Consider the following 9,880-nt stretch of genomic DNA (forward strand, 5'->3'; position numbering starts at 1 on the left):
AGCAACTTCTTATGGAGAATTTTTTTTTTAACTTGATGAGAATCATTACAGAAAACCTGTTTAAATGGAGGACACACAATGGTCACGGTTACAAATAATAGATACTTGAGGATGTCAAGTCAATCTCTGAATTCAATGCAATTCCAATCAAAATCCCAACAGTTTTCAATGTTTTCTAAGCTTATTCTAAAATTTATATGGAAGAGCAAAGGACGAAGAATAGCCAAAACACTTCTGAAGACAATGAACAAATAACCTGCACTATCAAATACCAAGACGACTTATACAGCCATAGAAACTGAGACAATGCAGTATTAATTGGGGATAACAAACTGATAGTGGAGCATTATGGAGAGCCCATGAACACCCACTCATATGGAAACAATTTATAACACATCAGTTAAGGTGTTGGACTATTATAAGCTGCTGTGATAATTGGTTATTTATATGGAAGAAAATTTAAATGAATCCCTACACTACACCATGCACAAAAAGCAACTCTAGGTGAATTAAAGACTTAATTCAAAAGAATAACTCTGAAAGCTTTCAAAGAAGATACAAGAGAGTGTCTTCAAGACCTTAGAAAGGGAAGGATTTTTAAACAAGGCACATCAAACACTAAATACATTAAAGCTTCATGTATTTATATCAAAGGCATCATAAAAAGGTAAGATAAACCACCACTAGAGAATATACCTGCCACTGTGTAACTGTTACGTATCAGTGTATATAAGTATATAGAAAGTATTTGTACATATCATGTATATATAAGTATATACGAAGACTACCCCTAAATCAGTAAGAAAAGGCAAAAATTTAAAAAGAGCAAAAGACACGTACAATTCACAGAGAAGAAAACATGAGTCGTAAATAGCCATATGAGAATTGTTCAGCCTCGCTAAAATTCAGGGAAATCGAAATTCAGATTATGATGAAATACTATTTTACACCCACTAAGTTGTCAAGTATCAAAAGTGCTAACAATATCAAGTGGTATCAATGATGTGTAACAAGAGGAAAACTTGTACACTGCTAGTAGAAGATTGTTGATAAGAACAAAACCACTTTGGAAAACAGTTTTGCAAAATGGTGTACGACAGTTTTGTAAAGTTGAACATAATTCTAGCCATTCCATTTCTGGATGGGTATACCTTGATTTTAGGGCCTAGAGAAATTCTTGCATATCTATATGTACCAGGAGACATGTACAAAAATATTCATGGTAGCATTATTTGTAATAACAAAACTTGAAAATATTCCAAATAAGTGAATTGTGGCCTATTTACACTATCATGTGTTAAGTAGACTGAAAAGAACAAACAATAGCTTCATGCAGCAATGTAGATGAACCTTAAAAACATAATATGGAGCCATAAAAGCAATCCAGGGACTACATGAGTATTTTTACATAAGTCAAAAGCAAATAAAGCTAAATAATATATTGTTCAGAGATATATACATGGATGAATAAAAACTGTTTTAAAAGCAAAGAAAATACTCGACACAATTATGCATTGTGGTTATGGGGAGATGGAGATAGACTTGGGGAAGAATACTCAAATAGCTTCATCGGTGTTGGTCATGTTCTAGTTCGAAGGTTGGGTAGTATGTTCATCATTGTTCCTTTTATTCAATAAATACACACATATGCACACATTATACATATACATACATACATTGTATATATTATGTCATGTGTATCATCAAAATTTCCATAATAAAAATGTCTATTCAATAGAATGCTTTCTAATGGATAGAATATTAAATTGGAGGGAGGGGCATTCAGGTAGAGCTGTTTAGTCAGCTGATAGTTGAAAATATTCTGGGGGCCGGCCGGGTGGCACAGCAGTTAAGTTCATGCGCTCTGCTGCGGCAACCTGGGGTTCGCAGGTTCTGATCCTGGGCATGGACCAACGCACCGCTTGTCAAGCCATGCTGTGGCACAGTCCCATATAAAGTAGAGGAAGGTGGGCATGGATGTTAGCCCAGGGCCAGTCTTCCTCAGCAAAAAGAGGAGGATTGGCATCGGATGTTAGCTCAGGGCTAATCTTCCTCACACACACAAAAAAATATTATTTTGGGGGCCGGCCCCATGGCATAGCAGTTAAGTGCACGCGCTCCGCTGCTGTAGCCCAGGTTCGGATCCCGGGCATGCACTGACACACCGCTTGTCAGGCCATGCTGTGGCGGCGTCCCATATAAAGTTGAGAAAGATGGGCACAGGTGTTAGCTCAGGGCCAATCTTCCTCAGCAAAAAGAGGAGGATTGGCACAGATGTTAGCTCAAGGCTGATCTTCCTCACACACACACACATACACACACACACTAAATAAATAAATATTAAAATATATATATATATATTATTCTGGAAAGAGGTCTAGGCCAGATATACAGTTTGGAAAGTTATCACTATAAATCTCCTTACAGCTCTATGGACTGGATTTGTTCTTTAAAGATGTGGATACTCAAGAATCAGATAAACGACAATGAATAAGATAGATGGATGATGGATATTGGTGAAAAGTTAATGAAATCAGAGAATTTAGCCATTTAAAGAAAAGGGAACATTTTCCCAAGGGAGTAGCAAATGTCCTGTAACATACGTGTGCATCTTAGCAAGAAGTGATGATGGATGACGCTCATGGAAGAGTGTTCCTGAAACCAGGACCTTGGGAAAGGAGAAAGGCCCAAGGCTACAATGGATTATCTCAAGAAGCATTTGTGCTCTAAGATGAACATTCAGGGAAAATCAAATATACATATTTAGGGACATCTTGTATATACGTCAAGAGTGGGAATAGAGACAGGGCTTTTAAAACATAGCTGTCCTGGTGAAGGGGAAGTCAAGATGGCGGCGGAGGCAGACTCTGAACTCGCCTCCTCCCGTGGACACAGCCAGTTTACAACTACTGTGGAAAGGTTACCCCTGAGACGGGACTGAAAACTGGATAAGAGGAACTCCTGCAACAACGGACAACCTAACTGAGGTGGAAGAGGCAGAGACTCCCTTCTGGAGAGGAAAAACACCACCTTCACAAGCCGCAGCACCTCACGGCCGCCGGGAGCAGCCCACAGGTCCGCAGCCCTCCCTGGAGGAGCGGGGCCCTGAGCCGGGGTGCGCCCCCACTGTGGGCATTTTGGGGACCCACCACAATCGAGACGAGTGGCATAATATCTGACTTTGCCTGCTACTAAAACATTGGGGAGTACCCCCAGAAAAGCTGGTTCACAAAGACATTAAAACCGGCTCTTAAAGGGCCCCCACGCAAACTCACCCATTTCAGAAAGCATCCTAAAATCACCAGAAAGAAAGCTGCATAGTGCTTTGGTGAAAAGAGACTCACCTAATAGGCCCTGAGTGCATCTCGGTGAGAGGTGGGACCTCTCCAGGGACTGGGACGTTGGCGGCGGCCATTGTTGTGGCCTGGTGTGGGCATGCTGACACAGATGCCATTGGAGTTTTCCCTGAGGCCTGCTAGCCCAGGGTCTGCCCCACCCGCTAGAGCACCCATTTAATCCAGCTCAGCCAGGGCCGGCAGCCCACCCTAGAGACTGGCCCCACCCAATAAGAAGCCCTCAGGCAACTTGTGGGCCTGCATAGATTAGTGACTGGATTCTCTGCAGCCTGGCAACTGAGCCCACTTCAGAGGGGCAGGGTGAGCACAAGGAGCGGGTGGAGAGTGTGGGGCAGTGGTGGAGTGTTTAGGGCTCCCGCCGTGGAGAGACTGGGTCTGCTTCAGGAGGTCGGGGCACGCACACGGGGCAGGACTGTGTTGACTGTGTGTGGACCTGTGGGCAGCAGGGCTTGTCAGCTGCTTGTGCTTCTCAAAGACCCACATAGGGGGTTTTCCCCACCTTCCAAAGCCTGAAACAATTGGGTGCTCCCGTGCCTGAGGCCAGCCCCATCCAGCTGCAATCCTCAGACACCTGACAAGAGACCTAAAGGCTGGAGGCTTATAGCAATTGTAAGGCCCTGAGCCTAACAACCTGCCACGCTGGGGGCCTACTCACTTAAAAGAAATACTGCAACACAAATGTGGTATTAGAACTTGCAGCCCACTGTGCTGGGCTCCCCACACCTGATAAAGAGACTGAAGGGCCCACAACAACTACAAGCAGCTGAGCATTACAGCAGCTGGCCAGGAGCATAACTTGGCCTCCCTGGGCACCCACAGGGAGAGCAAATAGGCCACAACAGAAGGACACACGTAGCCCACATAGGGGTCACCCCTGGAACATTGAGAACTAAGGGAAGCACACTGCAGGCCTCCTAAGCCATCACTTACATAAGGTCATCTATCCAAGAGCAGGAGACGAGCTGACCTACCTAATAATGAGACACAAGCACAGGGAAAGAGGCAAAATGAGGAGGCAAAGGAATACATTCCAAGTAAGAGAACAGGACAAAACCCCAGAAAAGGAACTAAGTGAAACAGAAATGAGCAACCTACCTGACAGAGAGTTCAAACTAAGGATGCTCACTGATCTGGGGAGAAGAATAGATGAACTGAGGGAGAATGTCAACAAAGAAATGGAAGATATAAAAAAGAACCATCAGAAATGAAGAATACAATGCTGGAAATGAAAAATTCACTAGAGGGACTCAAAAGCAGAGTAGAGGATACAGAAGAACGGATCTGTGAGCTGGACGAAAGACTAGAAGAAATTACCCAAGCCGAACAGGTAAAAGAGAAAAGAATTAAAAAGAGTGAGGACAGTCTAAGGGACCTCAGGGACAACATCAAGCGCACTAACATCCGTGTTATAGGTGTCCCAGAAGGAGAAGAGCGAGACAAAGGGGCAGAGAATCTATTTCAAGAAATAATAGATGAAAACTTTCGTAACCTAAGGAAGGAAACAGACATCCAGGTGCAGGAAGCACAGAGAGCCCCAAACAAGATAAACCCAAAGAGGCCCACACCAAGACACATCATAATCAAAATGTCCGGAATTAAAGATAAAGAGAGAATCCTAAAAGCCACAAGAGAACGTCAAGTTACATACAAAAGAAACCCCATAAGGCTATCAGCTGACTTCTCAGCAGAAACCTTACAGGCTAGAAGAGAGTGGCATATCAATTTAAAGTGCTAAAAGGAAAAACCTTACAGCCGAGAATACTCTACCCGGCAAGGTTATCATTCAAAATGGAAGGAGAGATCAAAAATTTCCCGGACAAGCAAAAATTAAAGGAGTTTGTCACCAAGAAACCAGTGCTACAAGAAATGTTAAAGGGACTGATTTAAGGGGAAAAGAGAAGACCACAAATAGGAAAAATTATCTATTTCCATGATAAGAGGGTAATGGATACAAATGCACAAAAAAGAGGTTAGACATGATATCAAAAACATAAAAGGAGGGAGAAGGGGAGTTAAAGAATAGAGCTTTCAGACAGAGGTCAAATTAAAGAGACCATCAATTCTGTATAGAAGAAGAAAGGAACAGAGAAAGACTACTAAAACACTGAGAAAAAAAGTTAAAAATGGCAGTAAGTACATACTTTTCAATAGCTACTTTAACGCCAATGGACTAAATGCTCCAATTAAAAGGCCTAGGTGGCTGATTGGATAAAACAACAAGACCCATATATATGCTGCATATAAGAGACACACTTCAAACCTAAAGACACTCACAGACTGAAAGTGAAGGGATGGAAAAAGATACTCCATGCAAATGGCAATGAAAAGAAAGCTGGGGTAGCAGTACTCATATCAGACAAAATAGACTTTAAAACAAACGCTGTAAAAAGAGACAAAGAGGGGCATTACATAATGATCAAGGGAACAATCCAACAAGAGGATATAACACTTGTAAATATCTACGCACCCAATGCAGGTGCACCTAAATATATAAAGCAATTATTAACGGACATAAAAACAGAAATAGACAGTAACAAAATAATAGTAGGGGACTTTAACACTCCACTTACACCAACGGATAGATCATCCAAACAGAAGATCAATAAGGAAACATTGGCCTTATATGACACCCGAACAGAGGGACCTAGTAGATATATACAGAGCATTCCGTCCAAAAACTGAAGAATACACGTTCTTCTCAAATGCACATGGAACATTCTCCAGGATTGATCACGTATTAGGCCACAAAACAAGAATCCATAAATTTAAGAAGATTGAAATAATACCAAGCATATTTTCTGACCACAACGGTATGAAACTAGAAATCAACGATAGGAAGAAAATCAGAAAACCCACGAATACATGGAGATTAAACAAAATGCTACTGAACAATGACTGGGTCAACGAAGAAATCAAAGAAGAAATCAAAAAATACCGGGAGACAAATGAAAATGAAAATACGACACGCCAGAATTTATGGGATACAGCAAAAGCGGTTCTAAGAGGGAAGTTTATAGCAATACAGGCCTATCTCAACAAACAAGAAAAATCTCAAATAAACAATCTAACAATGCACCTAATGGAACTGGAAAAAGAAGAACAAACAAAGCCAAAATCAGTAGAAGAAGGGAAATAATAAATATCAGAGCAGAAATAAATGAAATAGAGACAAACAAAAAAACAATAGAAAAAATTAATAAAACCAAGAGCTGGTTCTTTGAAAAGATCAACAAAATTGACAAACCTTTAGCTAGACTCACCAAGAAAAAAAGAGAGAAGGCACAAATAAGTAAAATCAGAAATGAAAGAGGAGAGGTTACAACAGACACCTCAGAAATACAAAAGATTATAAGAGACTACTGTGAAAAGCTATATGCCAACAAATTCGACAATCTGGAAGAAATGGATAAATTCTTAGACTCATACAACCTTCCAAAACTGGATCAAGAAGAAATAGAGAATTTGAATAGACCAATTACCAGCAAGGAGATCGAAACAGTAATCAAAAACCTCCCCCAAAATAAAAGTCCAGGACCAGATGGCTTTCCTGGTGAATTCTACCAAACATTCAAAAAAGACTTAATACTTATCCTTCTCAAACTCTTCCAAAAAATTGAGGAGGGGGGTAAGCTCCCTAACTCATTCTACGAAGCCAACATTACCCTGATACCAAAACCAGACAAAGACAACACAAAAGAAGAAAATTACAGGCCAATATCACTGATGAACATTGATGCAAAAATCCTCAACAAAATACTAGCAAATCGCATACAACAATACTTCAAAAAGATTATACACCATGATCAAGTGGGATTTATTCCAGGTATGCAGGGATGGTTCAACATTCGCAAATCAATCAACGTGATACACCACATTAATAAAATGAAGAGTAAAAATCACATGATCATCTCAATAGATGCAGAGAAAGCATTTGACAAGATATAGCATCCATTTATGATAAAAACTCTGAATAAAATGGGGATAGAAGGAAAGCACCTCAACATAATAAAGACCATATATGAGAAACCCACAGCTAATATCATCCTCAAAGCTGAAAAACTGAAAGCTATCCCTCTAAGAACAGGAACCAGACAAGGATGCCCACTGTCACCACTCCTATTTAACATAGTACTGGAAGTCCTAGCCAGAGCAATCAGGCAAGAAAAAGAAATAAAAGGGATCCAAATTGGAAGGGAAGAAGTGAAACTGTCACTATTTGCAGATGACATGATTTTATATATAGAAAACCCTAAAGAATCCACCAGAAAACTTTTAGAAGTAATAAACGAATATGGTAAAGTTGCAGGATACAAAATCAACATACAAAAATCAGTTGCATTTCTGTACACTAACAACGAAGCAGCAGAAAGAGAAATTAAGAATACCATCCCATTTACAATTGCAACAAAAAGAATAAAATACCTAGGAATAAACTTAACCAAAGAGGTGAAAGAGCTGTACATGGAAAACTATAAAACATTGCTGAAAGAAATCAAAGAAGACACAAAGAAATGGAAAGATATTCTGTGCTCTTGGATTGGAAGAATTAACATAGTTAAGATGTCCATACTTCCTAAAGCAATCTATAGATTCAATGCAATCCCTATCAAAGTTCCAACAACATTTTTCACAGAAATAGAACAAAGAATCCTAAACTTTATATGGAACAACAAAAGACCCCGAATAGGCAAAGGAATCCTGAGAAAAAAGAACAAACCTGGAGGTATCACACTCCCTGATTTCAAAATATACTGCAAAGCTATAGTAACCAAAACAGCATAGTACTGGCACAAAAACAGACACACAGATCAATGGAATAGAATCGAAAGCCCAGAAATAAACCCACACATCTATGGACAGCTAATCTTTGACAAAGGAGCCAAGAACATACAATGGAGAAAAGAAAGTCTCTTCAACAAATGGTGTTGGGAAAACTGGACAGCCACAGGCAAAAAAATGAAAGTAGACCCTTACCTTACACCATACACAAAAATTAACTCCAAGTGGATTAAAGACTTGAATGTAAGACCTGAAACTATGAAACTTCTGGAAGAAAACATAGGCAGTACGCTCTTCGACATCGGGTCTTAGCAACATATTTTCAAGCACCATGTCTGACCAGGCAAGAGAAACAATAGAAAAAATAAACAAATGGGACTACATCAAACTAAAAAGCTTCTGCACAGCAAAGGAAACCATCAACAAAACGAAAAGACAACCTAACAATTGGGAGAAGATATTTGCAAACCATACATCTGATAAGGGCTTAACCTCCAAAATAGATAAAGAACTCATGCATCTCAACAACAAAAAAACTACCAACTCAATTAAAAAATGGGCAAAAGACCTGAACAGACATTTCTCCAAAGAAGATATACAGATAGCCAACAGACACGTGAAAAGATGTTCAAAATCATTAACTATCAGGGAAGTGCAAATCAAAACTACAATGAGATATCACCTCACGCCCGTCAGAATGGCTATAATTAACAAGACAGGAAACAACATGTGTTGGAGAGGATGTGGAGAGAAGGGAACTCTCATACACTGCTGGTGGGAGTGCAAACTGGTGCAGCCATTATGGAAAACAGTATGGAGATTCCTCAAAAATCAAGGATAGAACTACCATATGATCCAGCTATTCCACTGCTGGGTATTTATCCAAAGAACTTGAAAACTCCAATGCGTAAAGATACATGCACCCTGTGTTCATTGCAGCGTTATTCACAATAGCCAAGACTTGGAAGCAACCTAAGTGCCCATCAAGGGACGAATGGATAAAGAAGATGTGGTATATAAACACAATGGAATACTACTCAGCCATAAGAAACGATCAAATCCAGTCATTTGTGACAACATGGATGGACATTGAGGGTATAATGCAAAGTGATATAAGTCAGAGGGAGAAGGTCAAATACCGTATGATTTCCTTCATTAGGTAGTAGAGAATAACAACAATAAACAGACACATGGAGACAGAGATTGGATTGGTGGTTGCGGGGGGGCTGGGGGGAGGGAGGATGGGGAGGGGGATGATTTGGCACGTGTGTGGTGATGGGTTGTCATTAGTATTTAGGTGGTGAACATGGTGTGGTCTGTGCAGAAGTAGAAGTATAATGATGTACACCTGAAATTTATACAATGTTATAAACCAATGTTACTGCAATAAACAAACAAACAAAATAATAAAAAAAAATAAAAACATAGCTGTCCTCACTTCAAGACTTTCCCTATTTCCGGAATTGATAGAATGAAAGTGTAGAAACACAGAAAAATCTTCATTGGGAGTGCATTCCAGCAATTCTCCATCTGCTTTATTCCCCATCCTCACTCCCCTAATGGTGGAGGGGAGAAAATTCCATAAATGTGGCCCACAGATGATGAGAATTCATCATTTGAACCTGATGGTTTATATTTTAGACAAAGGAGGAGGAAATATTGAAAATGGGCTCATGTTTCATTTGTTTCCTGAGGCCCCCCTGGTTAGGAGCTCGGCTTATCAGCTTGTCATAGGTGCTCCTTGA

Source organism: Ceratotherium simum, chromosome 10, assembly GCF_057802395.1.
Source record: "Ceratotherium simum simum isolate JZ-2026a chromosome 10, ASM5780239v1, whole genome shotgun sequence".
In the NCBI taxonomy this organism is placed as follows: domain Eukaryota; kingdom Metazoa; phylum Chordata; class Mammalia; order Perissodactyla; family Rhinocerotidae; genus Ceratotherium; species Ceratotherium simum.